The 25,118-nt window shown below is 44.3% G+C and overlaps 1 long non-coding RNA gene across 1 annotated transcript in view; it reads left to right on the top strand.

Annotated features, from left to right (window-relative positions):
• Positions 1–23,678, top strand: part of LOC307099634 — a 67,626-nt gene extending 43,948 nt beyond the window's left edge. The window contains exon 3 of the long non-coding RNA XR_013813537.1: positions 22,724–23,678. This is a non-coding gene — a long non-coding RNA (uncharacterized lncRNA). The remainder of the gene's footprint in view (positions 1–22,723) is intronic.
• Positions 23,679–25,118: the final 1,440 nt, after the last annotated feature.

Below are 25,118 nucleotides of genomic sequence, written 5' to 3' on the forward strand. Positions count from 1 at the left end.
ACAGAAAGCACTGGAGCAAAGCCAGTCCTCAAAAATGGGCTTCTCATTGCTTTGGTAAAGAGGTTGCATCCAAGCTGTGCTAGTCAGGGACCCCTCTGACAAAGAAAGACCTGCATCCTCACTGGGAAGCAGAGGGTGACCAGGAGAGCAGCAGAGGAAAGAGACTGCAGATCCTGTATGGCATCTCCAGAGCATTCCCTGGGGCTCCCAGACATCCTGGGGGCACCAAGCAGGGAGCTGCAGAGGCCCTGCTTGAGCAGGTGGCTGTTAGATACATAGGCTGGAATATATAGTCTGGAACCATGCGGGTCCCCCTGTCCTCACAGGCTGGGGAAGCAGTGTGTGTGTGTGCCTACATCTTCCTCCTACTTGCAAGCTGCTTCCATAAACTGTAAGATAGATATGGTGATGACATCTTGTATGCAGCGTGAAAGCAAACTGAAAAGGGAGAGGTCATTGGGAGCTGGCATCTCCAGGGAAGGGCTCCAAAATGCGGTAGGGTGTGGTGAGCCTTTCTAGGTGGCTAAGTTTTAGTGGTATAGAGAAGAAAGGACTGGCCTGGCCGGTCTGGCCAGCATCAGGAGAGAAGGCTGGAGAGGCCCAGAGTCAGTTTCACCAGCTTCTTTGAGGAGCTGATTCTCAGGCTGAGCAAGAGAATGTCTTATGGGGGCCTGCAGAATACACAGCCACAAGCCTCCCTTCCACCAAGTCTCACTCCTGCCTTCATGGCCAGATGAGCCTCCGGAGTCTTCTTCATGTATTTTCCTTGCTTGAATAACTCCTGCAACTTTGCGATACCCCACCATAGTGCTGAAATGGCTTTGGCTGTGGATCACCCAGAGTCCTCTTGACTGTCATAGTCATTGAATTTTTTAAAAATAAACAGCTTGATTGAAATATAATTCTGTTATTCACTTCTTTAAAATATACAATTCAAAGGTTTTTAGTATATTCAGAGTTGTGCAACGATTGCCATAATCAATTTTAGAACATTTCATCACCCTTCTCAATAAATCATACCCATTAGGATATACCCATTAGTCTTTTCCCTAATCTACTTTCCGTCTTTATGGATTTGTCTATTCTGGATATTTAATTTAAATGTAATCACACAAAATGTGGTCTTTTGTTACTAGCTTCTTTTCCTTATATTAATGCTTCCAAGGTGCATCCATGTTGTAGCATATATTAGAACTTCATTTCTTTTTATGGCTGGATAATATTCCCTTGTATGACTATACTTCCATTCATCAGTTCATGGTCATTTGGGCTGTTTCTACTTTTTTGGATATTATGAATACTGCTGCTGCGGACACTAATGTACAAGTTTGTGTATGTACATATGTCTTTATTTCTCTTGAATCTATCCATAGTAGAAGTGCTGGGTCATATGATAACTCAATATGTAACATTTGGGGGAACTGTCAGATTGTTTTCCAAAGCAGCTGCACTACTTGCTTTACATTCCTACCAGCAATGTATGAGGGTTCCAATTTCTCCATATCCTTGCCAACATTTGCTATAATCTGTTCTTTGGATTATAGCCATTCTAGTGGTATGATGTAGTATCTCACTATGGTTTGATTTGCTTTTTTCCTGATGGCTAATGTTGAGTGTTTTTTTTCATGTGCTTATTGGTTATTTGTATATGATCTTCGGAGAAATGTGTATTCAGATCCTTTGCCCGTTTTTAAAAACTGGGTATTTGTCTATTATTGCGTTGTAAGAGTCCTTTATATATATGATTTGTAGAAATTTTCTGTCATCCTCTGGGTGTTTTTATACTTTCTTGACTGATACTCTCTGTGGCACACAATTTTTAATTTTGATGAAATCTAATTAATTAATCTATTTCTTCTTTGGCTGTTTGTGCTTTTGATTTCATAGCTAAGAAACCACTGCCTATTCCAAGTAACAAATATTTACACCTATGTTTTCTTTTAAGAGTTTTAGAGTTTTGCCTCTTATATTTAGGTCGTTGATGTATTTTGAGTTATTTTTCCCATATGGTATGAGATAAGAGTCCAGCTTCATCCTTCGGCATGTGAATATTCACTTGTCTTATCACTATTTATTGAAGACTACTCCTTCTCTCATTGAATTGCTTTGATACCCTTGTCAAAAATCAGTTGACCTTACCTGTAAGGGTTTATTTAAGATTTTTTAGCTCTCATATTGATCTGTATGTCTAATCCTTATGCCAGTATCACACAATCTTGATTACGGAAGCTTTGTAGTAAGTTTTGAAAGTGGGACATGTGAGTTCTCCAACATTATCCCCCAAAATTGTTTTGGTTGTTTGGTTCCCTTGTATTTCCACATGAATTTTAGAATCAGCTTGTCAGTTTCTGCAAAGAAGCCCATTAGAATTTGATGGGGATTGCTTTGAATCTGTATGTCTTCTGATTCATGAATATTGGATTTTTTCTATTTATTTAGGTCTTCTTTAATTTCTTTCACAAATGTTTTGCAGCCCTAGTTGATTTGGCTCAGTGGTTGGAACATCAGTCTGCTGACTGAAAGGTCCCGGGTTTGATTCTGGTCTAGGGCACATACCTTGGTTACTGGCTCAATCCCTGGCCCCAGATGGGGCATGTGCAGGAGGCAACCAATTGATGTGTTTCTCTCAGGTCGATGTTTCCCTCCTTTCCAGATGTTTCCCTCTGTCTCTCCCGATCCTTTCCACCCTATATAAAAATCAATGGGAAAAATATCCTTGGGTGAGAATTAAAAAAGAAAAAAAATGTTTTGCAGTTTTCACTGTGTAAATCTTAAAGTTCTTGTTTAAATTGTCCTGCAGTATTTTATTCTTTGTGAATTGTTTTTTAAATTTGTTTTTGGGTTATATTGCTAGTGTATAGACATATAATTGATTTTTGTATATTAATCTTGTATCTTGCAAACTTATTAGTGTGCTGGATTTATTAGTTCTAATAATTGTTTAGTGGATTCCTCAGGATTTTTTATATACAAAATCATGCCATCTGTGAATAAACAATAGTTTTACTTCTTTTCTGGTCTGTCTTCTATTTATTTTTCTTGTCTAATTGCTCTGACTAGAACTTCATTAGAGTGTTGAATAGAAGTGATGAGAGCGGATATTTTGCTTATTCCTGATATTAGGAGGAATTCAGTCTCTCATTAATAGGATGTTAAGGGGTTTTGTAGATGTCCTTTATCATGCTGAGAAAGTTCCTTTCTATTCCTAGGTTGTTGAGTGTTTTTATCATGAAGAGCTGTTGAAGTTTATCAAAGGCTACTCAGATGATCATGTGGTTTTTGTCCTTTATTCTACTGATATGCTGTATTACATAAATTGATTTTAAGATGTTAAACAAACTGGTGTTCCTGGAATAAATCACACTTGGTCATGGTGTATAAACCTTTTTATATGTTGTTGGATTTGTTTTTCTAGTATTCTGTTGAGGATTATTATATCTATATTCCTAAGATATATTAGTCTGAAGTTATATTTTCTTATAGCTTTATCTGTTTTTGATACTGGGATAATACTGACCTCATAGAATGATCTGGGAAGTGTTCCCTCCTGTTCATCTTTTTTAATGACTTATTTTTCATATTGTAAAAATAAGAAGATATAGAAAACTATAACTAAAATTAAAATTACTAGTAATTCCACTATACAGAGGCAAGCACTATTAATATTAAGGTGAATTTTCTTCCCCATTTTTCTATGCTTATACCTGTTAAAATACAAAATAGGCATCAGACTCTATGTGGAGTGTGGTATGCTGTTTTGCTTTTTTTGATGTTAAAATTGTATTTGTGAGCTATGATGAAATATTATTCAACCATAAAAAGGAATGAGGTGCTGATACATTATATAACATGGATGAACCACAAAAACATCACGTGAAGTGAAAAAGCCAAGTACAAAAGGTCATATTTCTGATTACATCTACATGAAATATCCATAATAGGTAAATCCATAGAGGCAGCATGAAGATTGGTGGTTGCCGAGGGCTGGAGAGTATGTGTGTTTGGGGCTAGGGGAAGTGTGGAATGGAGAGTGTGAAATGCTTAATGGGTACAGAGTTTCTTTTTTAGGTGATGATAATGTTTGGAACTAGAGAGAGGTGGTGGTTGCACAACATTTTGAATATACTAAAAGCCACTGAATTGTTCATTTTTAAAATGCTTCTCTTTAGCCCCGGCAGGGTGGCTCAGTTGGTTGGAGCATCATCCCATGCACCAAAAAGATTGTGGGTATGATTCCCAGTCAGGACACATACCTAAGTTTTGGGTTCAATTCCCAGTCAGGGTGCATACAGAAGGCAACCGATTGATGTTTCTTTCTCACATACATGTTCCTCTTTTTCTCTCTCTTTCTCAAATGAATGAAACATATCCTCAGGTGAGGATTAATAAATAAATTAAATAACCATCTTTATGTTAGTCAAATTTTACCTCAGTAAAAAATTATATTTGTGAATATTATTAGATGTGATTTTAAACTCTTTATAAGTTTGATTTTAAAATATTTTATTAGACTTAAAAAAATTACAATATGAACATATTTGCTTATGATAAAGTGAAGTGATAGTTAAGGTTTATGTGCAAATTTCAGAATAGCATAATGATTTCTCAATAGCTACAAAATATTTCATTAAACATTTTATTATATATCTAACTAATCTAAATTTTTATTATGTATTATGCTATAATGAATATCTTTAGGATTGTTTCTTAGAAGTGAGTTATTATTTCTAGAGCTTTATAAGATACTATAAGTTCAAAAAACCATAAAATTAATGCATAAATTGAACTGTATTCAAATAAAAACATTCTGTTCATCGAAGTATCATTGTAAGAGTGAAATGGCAAGTTACAGAGTAAGAAAAAATAGTTATAAAACATATACAGCTGATCCTTGAACAACATGTGTTTGAATTGCACAATTATACTTATATGCAATTTTTTTCAATACGCATAGTACTGTAAATGTATTTCTCTCCCTTATGATTTTCTTAATAACGTTCTTTTCTCTAGCTTACTTTATTGTAAGAATACACTATATGATACATATAACATACAAAATAAGTGTTAATCGACTGTTTATGTTATTAGTAAGGCTTTGAGTCAACAGTAGGCTATTAGTAGTTAAGTTTGGGGGAGTCAAAAGTTATATGTGAATTTTTTTTGCTCTGGCAGGATAGCTCAGTTGGTTAGAGCATCATTGTGGTACACCAAGATTGCAGGTTTGATCCCGGGTCAGGACACATACAATAAGCAACCAATGAATGCATCAATAAGTGGAACAACAAATCAATATTTCTCTCTCTCTCTTTCTCAAATTCAATAATTTTTTAAAAAAAGAACAAAACTGGGACTCTTTCCCCCTCCCCTTGTGGGAGACTGTGCTATGAGATTCTTTTCCCTTTCCCATGTGGAAGTCTGTACTTGTTCTTCAATAAATTTCCACTGTTGCTATTTAAAAAAAAAAAAGAACAACTTATATGTGGATTTTTGACTGTGCAGGGGTTGGTGCCCCTAACCCCCATGTTGTTCAAGGGTTGACTGTGATTAGTAAATGGCTTGGATCCAGAATATATAAAGAGCTTCTATAAATTCATAAGAAAAAGAACTGAATATAAAAATTTCTGAGTGTAGCTAAGGTAGTATTTAGAGGAAAATTTATAGCATTAAATATATGTATTTAAGAAGAAATTATGAGCCAAGGATGCATTTCAGGAAGTTATTTTCAAAGAAAGTAGAAAAATAAAAAAATAAGAATTTTGCCCTTAACGGTTTGGCTCAGTGGATAGAGCGTCAGCCTGTGGACTGAAAGGTCCCAGGTTCGATTCCGATCAAGGGCATGTATCTTGGTTGCGGGCACATCCCCAGTAGGGGGTTTGCAGGAGGCAGCGATTGATGTTTCTCTCTCATCGATGTTTCTAACAATCTCTCCCTCTCCCTTCCTCTCTGTAAAAAAAAAAAATCAATAAAATATATTTAAAATAAATAAGAATTTTAATTAAATAAAAATCAAACATATAATAGAATTTTTTTTATTGATTTCAGAGAGGGAGAGAGAGATAGAAACATCAATGATGAGAGAGAGTTATTGATCAGCTGCTTCCTGTACACCCTCAACCAGAGATTGAGCCCAAAACTTGGGCATGTGCCCTGACCAGGAATCGAACTGGTGACCTCTTGATGCATGGGTTGACGCTCAACCACTGAGCTGGGCTCATTATTCTTTTTGAAGAACAAAGTTTAGTATTAAAAATTCTCTCTATTAACCTGGCCAATGTTTCCATCTCCCTTTCTCTCTCTCTAAAATCAATAAAAACATATATAAAAATAATAGAAATTGATAAAACTCTGATGAGAGTAATAAAAAAATAGATGAACAAATAATTAATAGCAAGAATGAAGAAGGGGATGTTACTAGATGTCCTGGAGACATCTAAAAGATACTAAGAAGATTTGAACAACTTAATGCTAATAAATGTAAAAAGTTTAAATCAAATGGGAAAAATCCCTAGAAATAGTAATTGGGGAAAATCCCTAGAAATAATAATTTACCAAAAATGATTAATGAAGAAATGGAAAATCTGAATAGTTCCATTACAATTATAGACATTGAGTCAGTAATTTAAAATCTTCCCACAAAGAAATCTCCAAGTCCAGATAGCTTTACCTGTGAATTATACTGAACATTCGAGAAAAATAAAAATCCATTCATATAGAAACTCTTCTAGAAGTTTAGAAGCTTTGACTCCCAAAGAACCAAAGTTATCTTTCTTACCTCATTTCACAAAATTAATATGACCCTGACCCTCAAATCTGACAGAGTCAATATAGGAAAATTAAAGGCCAATCTCACTTATTAACATAGATATAAAAACTCTAAATAAAGTACCGTGGAACCTCATTTCTCGAACTTAATTCATTCCGGAAGGCTGTTCCAGAAGCTATTTGTTCGAAAACCAAATAATTTTCCCCCATTAGGAATAATGTAAATTGAATTAATACATTCCAGACCCCCAAATGATTCCCTATTTTAACCTTTTTATATATAGTACATGTCTAATGTACTGTTTATAAATAAACACTTAAAATTATTGAACCACCCCCTACTAGCCTTAAGTGAATTTTTCATGTATCACAGCTTCGGAAATGCTGTCTCTGGCTAACAGCTTTTGGTTTATCCAATCAACAACAGTTTTTCTACCTACTCAATTGCCTGTGATTGTTGTTTTGTGAGCACCCTTAGGAACATTAGCACTTTTTTTAAAATTTAAATTTTTTATTGTTGAAAGTATTACATATGTCTCCTTTTTCCCCCATTGACCTCTCCCCGGGCCATTCCTATCCCCCAGCACATGCCCCCACCCCCCTACTGTCTGTGTCCATTGGTTATGTTTATATGCATGCATACAAGTCCTTTGGTTGATCTTTTACCCCACCCCCCAACCTCCTGCCTACCCTCTGAGGTTGGAGGGTCTGTTCGATGCTTTTATGTCTCTGGATCTATTTTTGTTCATCAGTTTATGTTGTTCATTATAACATTAGCACTCTTGATGGCCTCTTTATGTTTTAAAATTGTGCTAATCTTCAATTTCACCAGCAACAAAAGCATTCTCTCCTTTGTTGCCTGAGACACTTTTGGTCTTGCTGAGCTATCAGCATGAAAGGGTTGTCAGGTTGATAACTGAAGTTTTGGTCTACAACTGAGACTTTTTATTTCTGTGAACAACTTGGTTGATAATAGAATTGTTTGGAGATGGAAGATGTTCAACAAACAAGGTTTGATTATATTATTAAACAAAATTTAACATCATATAAAAAGGATGGTGCAGTAGTGTGGGGGAGACCTGGGAAGGGACAGGAGTGGGGTGGAGGGGTTAAGCAGGGGTGGGGTGGGGTGTTGGAATAAAGGGGACATCTGTAATACTTTCAACAATAAAGATAATTTTTTAAAAAAAGGTTAGTGCATGTGATCAAGTTATATATAATCCCAGGAATGTAAGATTTGTTTAATAGTCAAAATCCAGTTAATGTTATTTATCACACTAACCGATTAAAGAAGGAAAAATCTTATGGTTATCTCAATGGATGTAAAAAAAAGCATTTGATAAAATTTAACTTCCATTGAACTAAATGGATAAATAATTCTAAAAAATAATTTTGCCAAATTGGAACTTCCTTAATTTTATGAACACTAGCTTTTAAAAAAATAGCCAATGCAAGTATCATAATTAGTGGTGAAACATTGTAAGTTTTCCCTTTGAAAATTGGAATAAAACAAAGATACCCAGTACTAATACTTATATTCAGCACTGAACTGAAGGTCCTGGCTGGCACAGTGAAGAAAAGAAATAAGGATTGGAAAAGGAAGAAACAAAACTGCCATTAGTTATAGATAATATAATAGTGGAAATAAAAAATAATCTACATATAATTAGAAAAATTAAGAGAGTTCACCAAGTTTCCTGGACTTAAAGAAAATCAATAAAGAAAAATCACTGTATTTAACAACAACAAAGAGAAAAATATATTTTTAAAGGGTAGCATTTGTAATAATAGAAATTTAGTACGATTCCAATGCAAAAAATATTGCAAGCATTATTGACAGAGATTAAAGAGCTTAATAAATGGAGGTATGGTATTCATGGATTGGTAGACTCAATGTTACAAAGATTGTCAGTTCTTCCCAAAGTGATCTATAGATTCAGTCTTATTCCTAATAAAAACTCAGAATGTTTTATGGAACTTGATAAGGTGATTCTTAAATTTATATGAGCATACAAAAGGCCAGGAATAACTAAGTCACTCTAGAGAAAGAATGAGGTTAGAATTGCTATACCAGATTGATTAATCTAAAGCTATAGTAGTTAGAGAGTGTGGCATTATTTGGGAATAGACAGTTCAATGAAAGAGATGAGACTACAGAAACAGACCTTCACACATCTGGACATTTGATTTCAGACTGAGATGACAGTGCATAGCAGTGGCAAAAAGACAGATTCTCGATAAACTTCGCTGGAATCATTAGGTATCCACTAGGGAAAAGAATAAAATTGGAACCCTACCTCACACCAAATTCTTCCTTGAGGTGGCATCTGGGTGGCACATCTTTGCATCTGCCACAAGCCCAAACTGGCAATAACCCAAATCTATCAGCTGAAGAAAGGTTAAACCCTGCTGTGTTCATATGACATACCCATAATTCCCCAATGTTTCCTCATGCACTTTTATGATCTATCCATCCTAGGGCAACCACTGATCTTGCTAATACTTGATTTGGTCAGTCTTTAAATTCTAGTCTTTCTAGTGGATGTGCAGTTTTAATTTGTATTTCCCTAATGATAAATGATGTTGAATATCTTCTCATGTGTTTATTATCTAAATGTCTTTGGTGAAATCTTCTTCAAGTCTTTTGCCTATTTTAAAATTGGATTGTATATAATTTTTGTATGAAATTTGCATATGTAATTTTGTGTATGGCTCATACATATAGGCCAATAATCCATATCTAGTTAATTTTTGTATATGGTTAATGAGTAAGAGTCACAGGTCACTGTGTTGCATATGGCTATCCAATAGTTCCAGCACCATTTGTTGGAAAGATTGTTTGTTCCCCCTTGAATTGCCTTGGTACTGTTGTTGAAAATCAATTGATCATGTACATGCGGGTCTATTTCTATTTTTATACTAAAATCACATTTTTTACACTAGCTTTTCAATTTGACCTGAATTCATTTAGAATAAGATCTAAGGTACAGTCTGGATTTATTTTTTCTCAAATAGTTAACCAATTGTCCTTGGGGGGGAAATCATGCTTTTTATCTCTACTGTTTGAGGCCCAAGCTTATTATAGATAGATTTATTATGCTATATATAAAAGTCTATTTCTGGGCAATTCTGTTTCATTGACGTGTCTGTGGTTTTAGTATCAGTTGTGTGGAGAATGTTTTGATAAATATCCCTACCTGGAACTGAAGAGGAAGCCCGGGGCTCCGTCTGCTCTGGGGAGACTGCCCCCCCCGCCCTCCCCCCCCCCCCCCCCCCCGCCCCAGATCTCCAGACCACCATCAGCAGGAATGAAGAGGGCTCCTGACAAGTACAGTCTCCTCCTCCTTCCTCCCAACAAACCCAACCTGGCCACCACCCTCTGGCTTGGGCCCCTCAGGACCTCATCAGACCTTTAATCAGAACCCACGAGAGGCCTAGAATTCTCAGGACATCCCTCATCCCAGGACTCTAAGCCCCAAATGGCTCTGTATTTCCCTTTTATGACTTCATGGCCCACTCTACTCCATGTCCAGAAATCCTTTCACTGGACTCTCTGAAACTCATGGTGTAACATCAACAAACTCCCCTATATCCTGGACATCATTTTGGAATGTCCTCGTTGCTTTCTTGCTCTAATGGAAAACTACCTCCCTGCAAGGACCCTGCTTCCCCAGCAGCCCCTCAAGTGCTTGTGGTCCCCATATTCCTGGGTCTAGGGATGAGAGGTGTCCATTTTGCCCCCCAGTGCCATTTCTGTTTGCCCTCCTCCTTACAAACACCCATGTTTGAATGCCAGGTGATCAGTCATGACCACCCATTTCTCCCCCCTTTTGCAGTCATTCACAGACCTCCTGTCACTTGCCCTCATTCCTTGAAAATTTCAGATCCCGACCCACAGTAACCTTCTCCAAGCCCCCTACTACCTTTTTTTGTTGTTGTTTGTTTTGTTTGTTTCATCAGTCATGTGGATGAACAAGCCTCTCAGCCCCTTGGCCCCCTCTTCAAGATCTTGGTTTCTGCAATATTTCGGCCTCTCACTCCTATAGTTAGACTTTGAACTAGTTGTTATCTGTCAAGGCAATTCCTTCTTCATCTCGATATCATGTATCCCGCTCTGTGAAAAGCACTGCCTTTCTCTCCAGTTCACTCCCTCTAGTATCCCCACTCCAACAATTCTTCCTGGAACCTACTGATCCAAGAAAAAGTCATTATCCCCCACCCCCCGAGTCCCACTTCCCTCTTTACTCTGCTCAGTATATAGTCACCTGGCAAAACCACGAACCAGGTTAAACTCAACCCTCTACCCACTCTAAACCTGCACCCACAAGCTGCCCAGGACTGACAGAAAACCTACAATGCGCTGACCAGTCTCACTCCACTGACAACCTCGTCCTAGTTTGCTAAGAAAATAGAAGCCCTGGGAAGAGCAGTTCCATGGCCTCCTCCACGGCTTGCCCCACCCACCTGCACCTGTGTTAATCAACTCTGCCTTCCATGTCCCTAATATGGATGAAGCATCCATGTTCCTATTCAAGGACAGCCCCTTTTTTGGGCACCAGATGCCATTCCCATATGTCTACTCAAAGACTTCACTCCAACACTTACCTCTTTCTCACCCACATCATCAAAACACCCCTCTCTGCAGGAGTATTCCTAACACATACAAATACTGTAATTTTTCCATCTTAAAGAGAAACCTCGCCCTAGCCAGTTTGGCTCAGTGGATAGAGCATCGGCCCTCAGACTGAAGGGTCCCAGGTTCGATTCCTGTCAAGAGCATGTACCTCAGTTGTAGGCTCGATCCCCGGCCCTGGTCAGGGCTCATGTGGGAGGCAACCAATCGATGTGTTTCTCTCACATGGATGTTTCTCTCTCTGTGTCTCTTCCCCTCCCTTCTACTCTCTCTTTAAAAAAGAAAATCAATGGGAAAATATCCTCAGATGAGGATTAACAAAATAAAATAAAAAATCAATTAAAAAATTTTTTTAAAAAAGAGAAACCTCCTCTTGGCCTTATATTCCCCTCAGGCTCCCACCCAGTTTCTCTGATCCTCTTTATGGCACAGCTCTTAGAAGGAATGGACTCTTCTTGCCGCCTTCAGGTCCTCGCCTTCCTTCCTTTCTCCCTTCCACTCCCATCAGGCTTTAGCCCCCATACCACAGCAAAACTGCCTTTGCCAAGGACTTTCCACGTGGTTAAAGCTCAGGCCTCACCTTCCTTGCCTCTCCGTAGCATGTGAGAGTTCATCTCTCCTTACCTGGTGCCCAGATCAGCACCACCCTCTCCTGGTTCCCCTTCTACCTCTCCGGTTGCTCCTCCTCTGTCTCCTTTGCTGGCACTTCATCCCCAAGGCTCCGCCCTTGGGCCTCTTTTCTTTTCTTTTTTTAACATATTTTTATTGATCTCAGAGAGGAAGGAAGAGGGATAGAGAGACAGAAAACATCAGTGATGAGAGAGAATCATTGATTGGCTGCCTCCTGCATGCCCCACAGTGGGTCTAGAGCCCAAGCCCACAACCTGGGTATGTGCCCTGACCAGAATCGAACCGTGACCTCCTGGTTCATAGGCTCAACCACTGAGCCATGCCTACTGGGCAGCCCTTGGACCTCTTTTCATCTCTTGTCCACACTAACTCCCTTGATAATCTTCTACAGTGTCGTGGTTTTAAATACCATTCAGTTGCTGATGACTTCCAAATTTCTATATCTGGCCTAAGCCTTTTTCTGAATTCTACCTTATATTGTCTCTAGGCAGTCCCCTGAATCTGAATTGTGGCCACACCACTTCAATTAGGCCCAAGTCGCCAGTTCTATGGAGTGAGGGCAGCTGGAATGGGGGCCAATGACTCAGTGAACATTGCCAGCTGGTAGATTAGTCTGCACTCTGGGCTGGCTGAGCAGCTCGGTGTGAAGCACTCTTAGCTGGGTCAAGGTGGCCACTGTGGCCGCATCTCATAGGCATACAGGTGCCTGCCCCCGTACACTCTGCCTGCCGGGTCTCCTTCCTGCCTTCCTTCAGGGCACAGCGACCTTTCAGGAGGATACTGCTAAAGGTCTAGCCCTGAGGATATTACCCATTCATCTTGTGGCCTCCATACCAAGCTGAGATTGTCTCTCCACTGGACTTCATTGCTCTCGGGGACCCCACAGGGACCAGGCCAAGTGAGAAATTCTGTAAAACCCCTCTAAGTTTCTCTCCCACCTTCCGGGCTCACTGCTCCGGAACCACACCATACCTGAGGAACCCAGGTAGGCTTTCAAGGTGGGTTATGTCACCTGGGCCCAGTACACACAAAGGGGAAGCCAAAAGCCCTATTCATTGCAGCAGGGGGCATGGAAGCCTCCTGAGTGGGCTTCTCAGCAACAGATGGGACATAGGGCAGTCTTCTCCCCACACCACTCAAGGCTGCAATTTTGCAAACCAAGAATTAAAGACTGGAATACTCAACGCCCTGCGGTCTCGAAAAGTGGGAGGATCCTAAAGGAAGATCAACTTCCCTTAGAAGGCAGGCACATTGGCAGGAGGTGCCCGGGTAAACAAGCGATCTTGGGGCAATGCTAATCTGCTTTTTCCTCTTCTTCAGAGTGTCTGGTCAGGTCTAGATTGAATTATTAATTTAGTCCTGTGTACCCGTGTCACTTTTCCAGACAACTCACCCACGGTCAAATTCAACATGCAATTTGCAATGAAATTTGACTGATCAGCAATACCATAATCAGTTGCAAATGTCTGTGCTTGTATTTGTTTGGCATAGGGTCTTTTTCATTAAAGTGAGGGAGGCCAATAAATGTCATGACCTTGTTCTGAGACATTGACTAGCCAGAAGTTGTTTCTTGGGTCAGGGATGGGGAAGAAAATAGATTGTGGGACTTGAAGCTGCAGCACGTGGAATTGTGTTTTCACCTTAACATATTTATGTTCATAAAGAGTAATCTGAGTTGCATAGATGATAACACATGTAATCCATAAGGAAGAAGGGAGCTGGCGTTACCTTGTCTGGCTTCACTCTTTAATCTCTTCAGATCTACTTGTACACCTCCAGTAACAGGGGCTTCTGACCTGGTGAGGCAGCTCTACTTCTGAGAAACTTTTTTGCCTGGACTCCCATCTGCTAGTTGTAGGTCTGTTCCACCTAGTTCAGGGTTCTGGTCTGAACTCAGAAATTGTCACATTGCATGAGCTTGGGCCAGTCTCTAAGCCTCAATTTGTCCACCTGAAAATAGGGAATCCAGCAGTCCTGTCTCAAAGATTATAACAGAGTTTCTAGCTGTAAGCAACAGAAATTGACTCTTAACTTAAGCAGATTGACTCAGTTGACTTAAGCAGAAAAATAATAAGGATATTGAGCAGCTCAGACAATCTCTGGGCAGAGCAGAGAAGCAGCCCCAGAGGCCACACGGCCACAAGCAGGGCCCAAGATCATACTGCAGAACTGGCTCCGTCAAGACCTTGCTGCTATCACTGTCCCTACCACCACTCTGCACAGGCTCTGCTGTCTGGGCTGTAGCATCCTGTCCATGTCCTCAAGTGCCACCAGCTCCACTGTCCTATGAAGGCTGGCCTATTGCACCCACAATGACCACCAAGGAGAACTCTCTGTGGTTCCTGCTTTTTTGGTCCACTAGCTCCCAGGTCACAGTCTGGAGCCATAGGTCTGATTATCAGAGCCTAGGTCATGGGCCCCTGCCCTGCCACAGAGAGGCTGGGAAAAGTGTGCACGTGGTAGTTTCTATGGTGGAAGTGGCTCTACCTCAAAGTAAGGGGAATTCCCCATCACAGGAAGAGGGTTCAGATCCTGGGTAGCCAAAAAGAAGAACAGAGAATCAAATAAGATAATAGATGTTGAAAGAGTTTTGAAAAGGTATCAAGTTCTACCCACCTGCCAAAGATTATTGATTTTATAACTATTTCTGCAGCTATAGAGGGGGGAATGTTGTGGTTCCTGTCCTCAGAGACAGCACAGTACCCTCAGGGAGTAGGAGGCCTGGGCTGGATGACTCCTGTTGCTGGCAGGGGCTGGTGACCTCTGTGGATTTCAGGGTGCCCAGATTGTATGCTGATTAACTATGAAGTACTAAGTCCCAGAGGGGTAGGCAATATCTGAGGCTTCTCAGGCAACCCAGAGCTTGCTTGGAGGTGGGTGGTGTCTCATATTATCACTGTATCTGGGGCTGTGTATCAGCCCAATGAAGTCTGATACAGACTCAGAGCTGAGGAATCCTGTCCATACCTGCCTCTTTCCATTGAGAGAACTGTGTCCATGAGGTAGCCTAGAGGGCCCATATAGAAGGCCTCTAAAGGGCTCACCGCAGCCTTGTGTGAGCAAACCAAGCAGACCACTGCAAGTGCAGAGCTAAGGCTCAGGAAGGTCCACGCTGAGGTCAGCTCCCCACAAGCCTCCGCCCCTCTAGCTCTCTGGGAGAAAAAGGAGAGTGTATCTTATTGTAGGGCTAGATAGGGCAGGGGAAGGGCAGAGGGGCCAAATTAAGGCCCATTTTAGACTTGGCACTGGGTCCCAATTGTACTAGAGTTTTCCTACATTGTTTAAGCTCTCCTAGATTGTTGGCTGCCTGTGGGCTCAGCTCAACAGCACATAGAACATGGCCTGGCACCTGAGAGGTTTATAGTCATGTTTACCTAAGGAGCAGGGGTCATGGGCTAATGGCCCCACTGCACCTTCTCTCAGGGAGGAGAACTTCCCACCTCAGATGTCTGGATAAAAGGAAAGAGGAGATCTTTGGACCATTCCAATGTTAGGAGGCCCTAAGAGTGCTTTGCACACAGTAGGTGCTTCTTGTCCCTGGATAGAATAGTTTCCAGTCCTTGGAGCAGGATCTGGGTCTGCCCTAAAGCAGCCAGGTACCCACTCTGTAGACTGGAGAAGACTCAAGGTTGGGCCCAGAGGTAGCAGGACCTGCCCTAGGTAACACAGGAGTCCCCTAGAGTGGGGGACTTGAGTTATTGGAGAGGATAGTGTCAGCTTGGAAGACTAGGCACTGAAGTCAAAGAAAAGCAGAGCCTGCCTACTTTCACCCCACTGTACAGATGGGCAAACTGAGTCTTTAAAAAATTAGTGCCTTGTCCCTACCTCACAGCTCATCTGCTGTCATGCCCCATCCTTTCCTCTCCCTCCTTCTCCAGTTCTGAAGGAGAAGTACTGAAAAGCACCATAGCCATACCTGGCCCAGGTCAGGCACCCCACCTTCTGCCTTCCTCTAGAACAGGGGCTAGCAAACTATGTAAAGGGTCATATAGTAAATATTTTAGACTTTGAGGTCCATGGGTTCATATAGCTCTCTGTTGCAGCTACTCAACTCTGCCTTGGAGATAATATGTAAATGAATGGGCCTGGCTGTGCTCCTTTGTTTATGAACACTAAAATTTGAATTTCATAAAATTTCCACATGTCATGAAATATTATTCTTCTTTAATTTTGTTTCAACCATTAGAAAATATAAAAAAAACTATTCTTAGCTCAAGGGCTGCACAAAAATAGGCAGAGGGCCAGATCAGGCCTTCAGGCCATAGTTTGCCAATTCCCTGTTCTAGAATGTGCTGTCCTGGGGCCCAGATTTCCAGAGTCACCGAGGCGGTAAGTCATGTCATACCAAAATGTGGTGGTAATAGAGTGACGACCCATTCTGGTTTTCCCAGGACTCAGGGGTTTCCTGGGATGTGGGATATTCGATGCTACAACCAGGACAGTCCCAGGCAAACCAGGACAGCTGGTCACCCTCGCTGGTAATCATTAACCCAAAGAGACAGACTGCAGGCCGGGTACTGGTGTGGCCCCACGGGCCTGCCCCATGCACTGCCTAGTGCTTGTGGTTTGTGGTAGGGCCTCTCCCGCTCTGCCTGGCCCTTAGCAAGGAGATGCCCCCTCCTCCAAGCAAGAAACCTCTGTGGTCTGGGCGCTCTTAAAAGGCAGGAAGTTGAATCATCAACTCCGGTAACGTCTCAGTCAGCCTGTGGGTCTGCCCTGGGAGCTCAGGGCTCCAGGCCCAGGGAGCTGGCTCTACACTTTGTTTGCTGCTCTTTCCGACCAGAAAAGCTCAAGAGGAAGGCTTCCAGGGAGGCTTCCGAAGAAATGAGAGCCGTGGAGTCAGGTGGGGAGGAGAGAGGATGGCAGGCTCTCACTGGCTCTGTCCTGAGCTTGCTGTGTGGCCTTCAGTGACTCCCTCACCCTCCCTGTTTCTTGGCTTTGGCTTCTACCACAGAAATACTGATTCTTGAAATCCCCCTGAATTAAGATTGTGGATGGTGACCAAAGTGAGAGCATCCTGGATCTCTGAATGCTTTACGACCAGGGATGCAGGATGCTCAGACACACAACCCTGTCTCCTGCTCACCAGGGAGCAGAACCTGACCAGCCACCCCGGTTCAGACGGCAGAGGCTTTAGAAGGGCAACAAGTCTGGACTTAGAGAGCTGGAGGAGAGGGGCAGAAGAGGAGAAGTAGGTTAAAGAGGAATACTTATCAATAATAACAATGTTATTCGTGCCATCTGTTGCTTATTAAGCACTCACTCTGTGCCAGCCCCCGGGAGATCTCAGTTGATCCTCACAACGACCCTTTAAGATAAGAACTGTTACTATTATCATTTCTGTTGTATATGTGAGGCAAATGAAGCCCAGAGAGGTTAAGTACCTTGCCCATGGTCAAACAGCTACCAAGTGGTGGAGCAGGCATTAACCATTTGTTAGACTGTAGCTTTGGGGCTCAGGCGCTCAGGTGGCACAGGGGAGGAATGAGCTCCTCCGAGAGGTCAAGGATAGGGTGTGGGAGAAAGTGTTCTTCCTTTCTGGTGCTGCACAAGGACCTCCAGAAAATACTTAGAAGTGTGGGGCTTGCTGGGTGGGGTCGTGCCCCTGATAAAGCAGATCACGCCTCACGCATTGTTCAGGTTGTCTCTGAGGGCCTCACGAGGGAAGTGGACACACAGCAGGATTTTGCTGCAGAGCAGGACCTGAGCACTCACTTTTTTTGAGCAAAGGCAGCCACCCCTGCTCCAGAGGTGCCCTTGGGTGTCTCTGTCTGCTCCTTCCTGCCCCAGCATTGGTGCCACACTCAGGAGTCAGACTGTGGGCCACAAGACCCATGCCGTGCCCTGCTTGGCCTCCCTCTTCCCCTGTAAAGGAGGGGCAATGAGGGCAGGGGACTAAGCCCACGAGGGGCCCATGGAGTCACTAACAGGCTGTGCTTCTTGGAGTGGAGGCAGCCGCCAACTTAGCTGTCCTCAGTAACCAAGCAGAGAGACCATTCTGGGGAAAGAAGCCAACCCAGCGACCCAGGCCACTCACTGAACCCCCAACATAGGCTCAGGCTGGGCCTGGAGATGCCTTCTCTCCTGTGAGCAGCAAGTTCAAAGCCAGGCTTAGCCAAACCCCTAAGCATTCCTTATCTTCTCTGGGGCACCATGAAATTTTGCATGAAGTCCTTCATCTAAAAAGGATTTTGTTCATGTCTGCTATGTGGGCATTGGCTGGATTGGTAAAAGTGGGGTTTTAGAGGGTTCATTGTCTAAAGACCTACTAGGGGCCAGGCCTGGACGGAAGCCTTGAGGAGGCGGTAGGGGGCCTGGAATCTGGGTGCAGTGGCTGACGCCACTCTCCTGACCCTAACCTGGGCCTGCACTGGACCCCCAGGCCTCAGGAGCCAAACCATCTTTGCAGACACTTGGATTCTGTTACCTGACTATTTGGGCAGCCCTGAGCTAGACTTGATTATGGCAAACTGAAATAGTTCCTTATTAGATGTGGCTGGCTCTCCCTTCCAAATGAGCCTTTTGGAGACCCTTGGGGTTTTGTGGTGAGCACAGCCCCCATCCTACCCTCCAGTTCTTCTGGCAGGAAAGGAAGAGCAGCCCAGGGAGCCTCGTACAGAGTGTGGGACTGAGTGCCAGGGGCAGCACAATGCCTCCCTCCAGGTGTGGGCCCAGCCCCTTCCCGTTGGAGAAAGGCACAACAGGAATGGCCGGGTGAGGACACTGTGGGACTGTGCCCAGGGAATGACAGTTCTGGGCCTCTCCCTACTCCCTGTGAGTGTCAGCCTGGGTGTGGGCCCCGGGAGGCCCCAGTCTCCCTAGTCCAAAGGCCACTAACAGCCCAGCTGCCGGGAGTATGTGGAGGGGGGTTCTTCTGCCAGGAGGTGCAGAACAAAGGAGGGCGGGTGGGAGAGAAGGAAGAGGCTGAGCTTAGTGCATATCCTGGCGCCTGAGTGCATCTCTGTCTGGGCAGGACTGGGCCGCTGGGCCAGCCCTCAGCTTCCCCTACCACGCAGCCTGCACCCTGGACAAGGCTCTGCAGAATAGCTTGTCTTCTTTGGCCCCTCCTGCTCCTGAGAGGCAAGTTTCCTATAGGACTTGAGTGAAATAGCACCAGATTGCCAGGCTCTGGAGGCAAGTCCCCATCCAGCTACTCCTGGCAGAGTCTCCCCTCAGGGACATTTACCTTAATCAGGGGTGGGTGCTGTCAAACTTGCCAGTGGTGGAATTTCTGACCCAGAGTGGTGGGTGAGGGAGATGATTTGGGTCAGGGGCCCTTTGCAAGCCATTTACATTGTCTCAGGTTGACAGTGCTCCATTGTCGCGGGGGTCACTGGTGGGCCGAGTGGACTCAATGGGGCCCCAAGTGGTGGGAGCAGGGAGACAGGGAGCTCCTGGGGCATACAGTGTGGCCAAAGCAAGAGGGACCAGCACTCAGAGCTGTTGGTGTGGGATGGTTCTGCCTTGCAGGTGATGAGTGCCTATCATGGGGACACCCAGGCGCAGTGAGAAGGCTGGGCAGGGATGGTGTGGACAAGGGGACTGTGGGAGCAAGGGTCTGCAGGTGGGAACATGCCAGGCAGGTGTTAAGGACCAGTGAGCCACCCAGGGAAAATGTATACAAAGGTTGTGAACAATTAGGTAGCAAACGGTGGAGAGCTCTGGCCCTGAGCTCCATGCCTTCCCAAGCCTTTGCCAACTGTTAGGGGTTGAATTGTGTCCCTACAGAAAGATATGTGGAAGTGCTAATACCCCTCATTTGAATGTGACCTTATTTGGACATCGGGTATTTGCAGATTTAATTGAGTTAAGATGAGGCCATGGGGTGGCCCTAATCCAGTTTGACTGAATTCTTGTAAGAAGAGGGACACTTGGACACAGACACAGGTGCACACGAAGAACACTGCATGAAGACACAGAGACCACAGACGCAGAAGGAAGATGGCCGAGTGAAGATGGAGGCAGAGATTGGAGTTATGCTTCCACAAGCCAAGGAATGTCCAGAGTCACCAGAAGCTGGAAGAGGCAAGAAAGGATTCTCCCTAGAGGCTTTGGAGGGAACGTGGCCCTGCCAACTCCTTGATTTTGAACTTCCAGCCTCCAGAACTGTGAGAGAACACATTTCTGTTATTTTTAAGCCACCCAGTTTGTGGTACATACTTTGTTATGGCAGCCGCAGGAGTCTACCACACCAGGCTGGCTCTGCTGCCTGGAACACCCTCCCGCCTGGTTCCTTCCAGCGAGCCCTCTCACCACCTCCAGTCCCATCACCTGCTCCATGAGCCGGAGTTGAGTGTGATTTCTCTGTGTAACCTCATGCTGAGCCCTTGTCCAGTAGATCTATAAGGTTTGCTGGCCAGCCTACATCCCTGACTAGACTGTAAGCTCCCCAGGGTAGGGCCTGGCCTCCAGTAGGGCAGCATAGACCTGGTCCACAGTGGGTGCTCAGTCAGTGTGAGGTAAATGGAGGAGCAGTTGAGAGTGCCAAGGCCCTCTCAGACTGGGATGAGCCATCTACTCCTCCACAGCCGGGCCTATCTGGGATGGGCACAGAGCCAACCAAAGAGAGGTGACAGCACCATCCACACAGGCCACTTCCCAGCTCCTCCACTCTCTAGTCCCCTCCTGGCCTTATGTGAGTCTGAATGACTTTGGGGAAATTCCTAACCTTCCCTTTCAATTGGGCCATTGGCCCTGTGAGTTTACCACAACATAATTGCTCAGGTCCCTCCAACAAGGGGACTGTGTCTGTGGCTTGATGACTCATGCACACTGCTCCATCCCACAGCCTTGGGTGGGAACCAGGGCTGGGGATAGTGCCAGCCAGAGCAGGCTAGGAGCTTGGACATCCCATTGCCCCAACCCAGTCCCCAGGAACAGAGTGTACTTAAGGCTTTAGGACAAAAATCTGGAAGCAGGGAGGTAGCTCTCACTTGAAGTGAGATCTGAGTGATAAAAAGGAACAGACTGAGGAAACAGTGAGTTCAAAGGCCCTGAGGTAGGAATGAGCGTGGTATGATCAAGAACTGAAAAGAAGACAGGGGAGGCTGGAGCACTGTGAAAAGGGGGTCAGTGGGGCCCTAGCCAGTTTTGCTCAGTGGACAGAGCGTCCTGGGTTCGCTTCCGGTCAAGGGCACGTACCTCCGTTGCAGGCTGGCCCTGGTCGGGGTGTGTGCGGAGGCAACCAATGGATGTGTCTCTCTTACATCGATATTTCTCTCTGTGTGTCTCTCCCCCTTCCTTTCACTCTAAAAATCAAGGGAAAAATAACCTCAGGTGGGAATTAACAAAAAACAAAAAAAAGAGGTCAGTGGTAGGACCTGAGATTAGATTGAGTCCACCTGGATGACTGGGATAATCTCTCCATCTCAACATCCTTAAATTAATCCTCTCTGCAAAGCCTCTGTTGCTGTATGTGAGGATAACATATTCCAGGTTCTGGGGAGCACAACATAGATATGCTGGGGGGACATTATTCTGTCTACCACAGTGTCTCTCTCATCCTTACCTTTCTCTCCCATGCTATTGCTACATTTCTGTTTTCCTATCTACCTATATGATCTATTGACCTATCATCTGGCCACAATTTATCTCTCTTCCTACCTCTTCATCAAGTCTCAACAAGTTATTTATCAATCTATCACTCTTCCATGGCTTGAATCTTTCATTTTGAAAATTGAATCCCCCCTCAGCCCTCTAGCTAATAAACTGACTTTTAAATTCAATCTCAATCCTGGCCGGTGTTGCTCAGTTGTTAGAGCATTGTCCTGTGCATGGAAGGGTTTTGGGTTCCAATCCCGGTCAGGGCACATACCCAGGTTGTGTATTTAATTCCAAATTGGGGCACATGCATGAGGCCAACTGGTCGATGTTTCTCTCTCTCTCCCTCTCTTTTCCTCTTCCTCCAGAACAAATGAAAAACATATCCTCAGGTGAGGATTTTAAAAAAGATACTCTGTCTCTCATTATGAATTATCAATCATCAAGTTTCATATTTTCACATGTGTCACATATGTGAACATTCTTTCTTAATGTCTCCAAATAAATTAAGTAAATATTGAGTGCTTGCCATGTGCCCAATTCTATGTCATGTGGGTGAGATAAAAGGCTGATGACACCCTCAGTAGCCATATTGGGTCCTTTTTCATCATCATCATCATCACCATCACCATCAATACCATCTCTGCCAATCCATGCATACTTCCAATTTGTTATCTATATAGGACCATTTTTATACGGACTTTCCAGCCAAATCTGGGCTGTTCTAGTCTGCCTTTTGCTTACTAGTCATCCTATGTGTGCATAAATAATGCAGGCTCATTTTAACTCAATCTTAGATAAAGTGTGGGTACAAAAGTATATCTGCTAGGCAAGCATCTTCTACATCAAGTAACAAATCCTAAAGTTAAATGGAAATTATTTTTAGGTTGACTGGGCAGGTAGCATAGAAGATAGGGCCCCCAGAGATGTGACATCAAGCATGTGTGGATACATGAAGACACACAACACACACACACACACACGTAGGTACACACAAATGCACATGTGCACACACAAGCATATTTGTGCCCTCTCTTTTCCCTCTTTCCACACATAGTGGCTCCTTCCTGGCTCCCTCATTTCCTCCCCCACTCCCATCCCCAGGGCCAAAGCAGACACTTCAGCACTGACTCATGATCTCCCTCATCTTTTTTCCAGCCTAGGAATCTCACCTCCTCACCTTGGCTGTGAGGTCTTCTGAGGCAAGAATGATGCCTGTTCTTTCTTGGGCATGTCCTCCCAGCCTGGCCAGCCAGAGGACTGGACACCTAAGAGCTGCTGGCCTTTCCTTGAACTCTGAGGGCTGCTGGGGAACAGAGAGGTAAGAGGTTAGATGCCCAATAATAGAGGCTCTCCAGAGAAGCCCCCACTGCCCAACACAGTCCCCTCTGCCCCCCAAGGAATCTGCCTCTCTTGACCCAGCTGGATGCCAGAGTAATGAGGGTTTTCTCCTTTGGTAGAACTCTCTTAGAGGAACTGTACTAGGTGGGTAATCTGCCTGGAGCTGACCTAGTGGGGATCAGCTCAACAAGAATTTCCTTGTTTCCAAGCATCTCCATCGCACAAGCATCCAGTGCCAGTTCCTGTCCAAGCCTCTCCCCGGGCCTGGCTGGAGACCCAGCACATTTGGAAGCAGCTTGCCATCAGCCAGAGCTGCAGGTCCTGGATGTCCAGCAGTTACATGCCCAAGGCCAGCCCAGGCTCACAAGTCACTTTGTCCACAGCTTGCTCCCCGGTGTCTGCAGGAGGCTCCCAAGCAACCACCTTGCACCCTGGAGCCCTTCCCAGCCGTGGGAGGCTGGACAAGGCCAGGATACCATTAAGGAAGCCCTGACTGGGGTGAGGAATCTTGGGGCCAGCTGGCCTTGCTGCTTCTGGTTCCACACTGAGCCTGGATCCTATCCACTTACTATCCAAATCCAATGTATGCCCCTCTCCTGTCCTGTGGTATCCCAGGGCAGAGGCCTCCTACTAGTATAACATCTCTGTAGCCTGAAGCTAGCTCAGAGCAACCATAGGAATTGTATGCAGAACAGATCTGCACCTATGCACAGCTCACACCAACATCCCTAGGCCCAGAGCCCAAGCCCAGGCCTATAGCAGTCTCTACCTCTCTCCCCCAGCTCAGAACCCTCACTTAGTAGTAAGTTTCATTAACTGTTTAGAGCCCATCAGGTCATAAATTATCCCCTTATTTGCTCCCTAAAGGAGCCAGGCTGGGCCAGATATCCTCAAGCGGAATGTGTTGGGAAGAAATGGTACTCCCCTGTCAGAGGAGGGAGCCCCCACAGGAGGCCATGCTACTTGGAAACTTCTCTCTTCTCACATGGTTCCCAGTCCCTGCCTGGCCCAAGCCTAAGTCCCAGAAGACCAAAGTGGGGCTTTTCCATGCCTTGCTGGATCTCAACCTCCATGAGAAGGCTCTGGAAGGACTAAGAATCTCAGGCTGGGCCAGCCAGATAAGCCCAGAGGGACATTGCCACTGGGGCCCAAAGAGGCCAAACAGGCGCCAGGCCACCCAGTCAGCATTGGGCTGAACCAGATGGCAGCCTTCTTGCCCCTGCCCTCCAGGATGGCACTCTAGCCCATCTTTGGGCTCAGGGAGCATGTCCCTCCACCCCAACAATGCTTCTATTCCAGGAGAAGTCTAAGCTCCCGTGGGGCCACCAGCACTGCCCAAATGCAAAGGGCTTCTTGGGGCTCCTCCAACAACCACAGTCAGCTCTTCCCCTCCATCTCTACAGCCCCACTCCAGCCCCCCACCCCTTCCCAACCTCACTCCCCGACCTCCAACACAGGCAACCAGTCATCGGTCTGATGGCTATCTTTCCACTCTGCTTTTTCTATGAAATTACATATCTCTGTGTGTCCGTGTTGAGATAAAAATGTAGGCTTTTGTAGGTATTTTTTAAATGTGGATGGGATTATGCTGTGCATGTTAGCCTGAAACTTGCTTTATTATCAGGTATACAATAAAATGATTCAATATTTGTGTATTCTGAAATGTGTTTTTTCACTTCACACTTTTATTAGGGCTCTTTGTACATCAGACACACAAAACAACACAACAATTCTTCTTTTTGTCTTCTTTTTACACGGGTTTATTTAGCCCGTTTTCTAGTGATGGACATTCAAGCTGTTTCCAGTTTTTCACTGTTACAGTGATGTACTGACGTTCTTAAACCTTCTCGTGCCATATCAGAGGGTCCCTCCACGTAGATTCCTGGAAGCAGACTGCACGCTCTCATCTCCCCCTTCAACTTGGGGGACTGCAGGGCTCACTTTCACCCACAGGCAGTGTACTAGTATATATTCCTGTACAAAGGGCAGTTCCTCTTCAGGAAACAGGGAGGACCAGCTCTTAGCACTGTCTTCTGTACCCCACTGCGCTGCTACGGCCCTCGCAGACATCACCATCTCCCTGGAACATCCTCACCCTCCATCTCACCGGAACTGCGTCTATGGTATATGCAGGTCCATCGATGGCCTTCTCAAGAAACTCCCTAACTATTCCACCCACGAGCTCCCAAGATGGCTTGCTTTACCTTGACTA

The sequence above is a fragment of the Cnephaeus nilssonii genome, assembly GCF_951640355.1.
Source record: "Cnephaeus nilssonii genome assembly, chromosome: 5".
In the NCBI taxonomy this organism is placed as follows: domain Eukaryota; kingdom Metazoa; phylum Chordata; class Mammalia; order Chiroptera; family Vespertilionidae; genus Cnephaeus; species Cnephaeus nilssonii.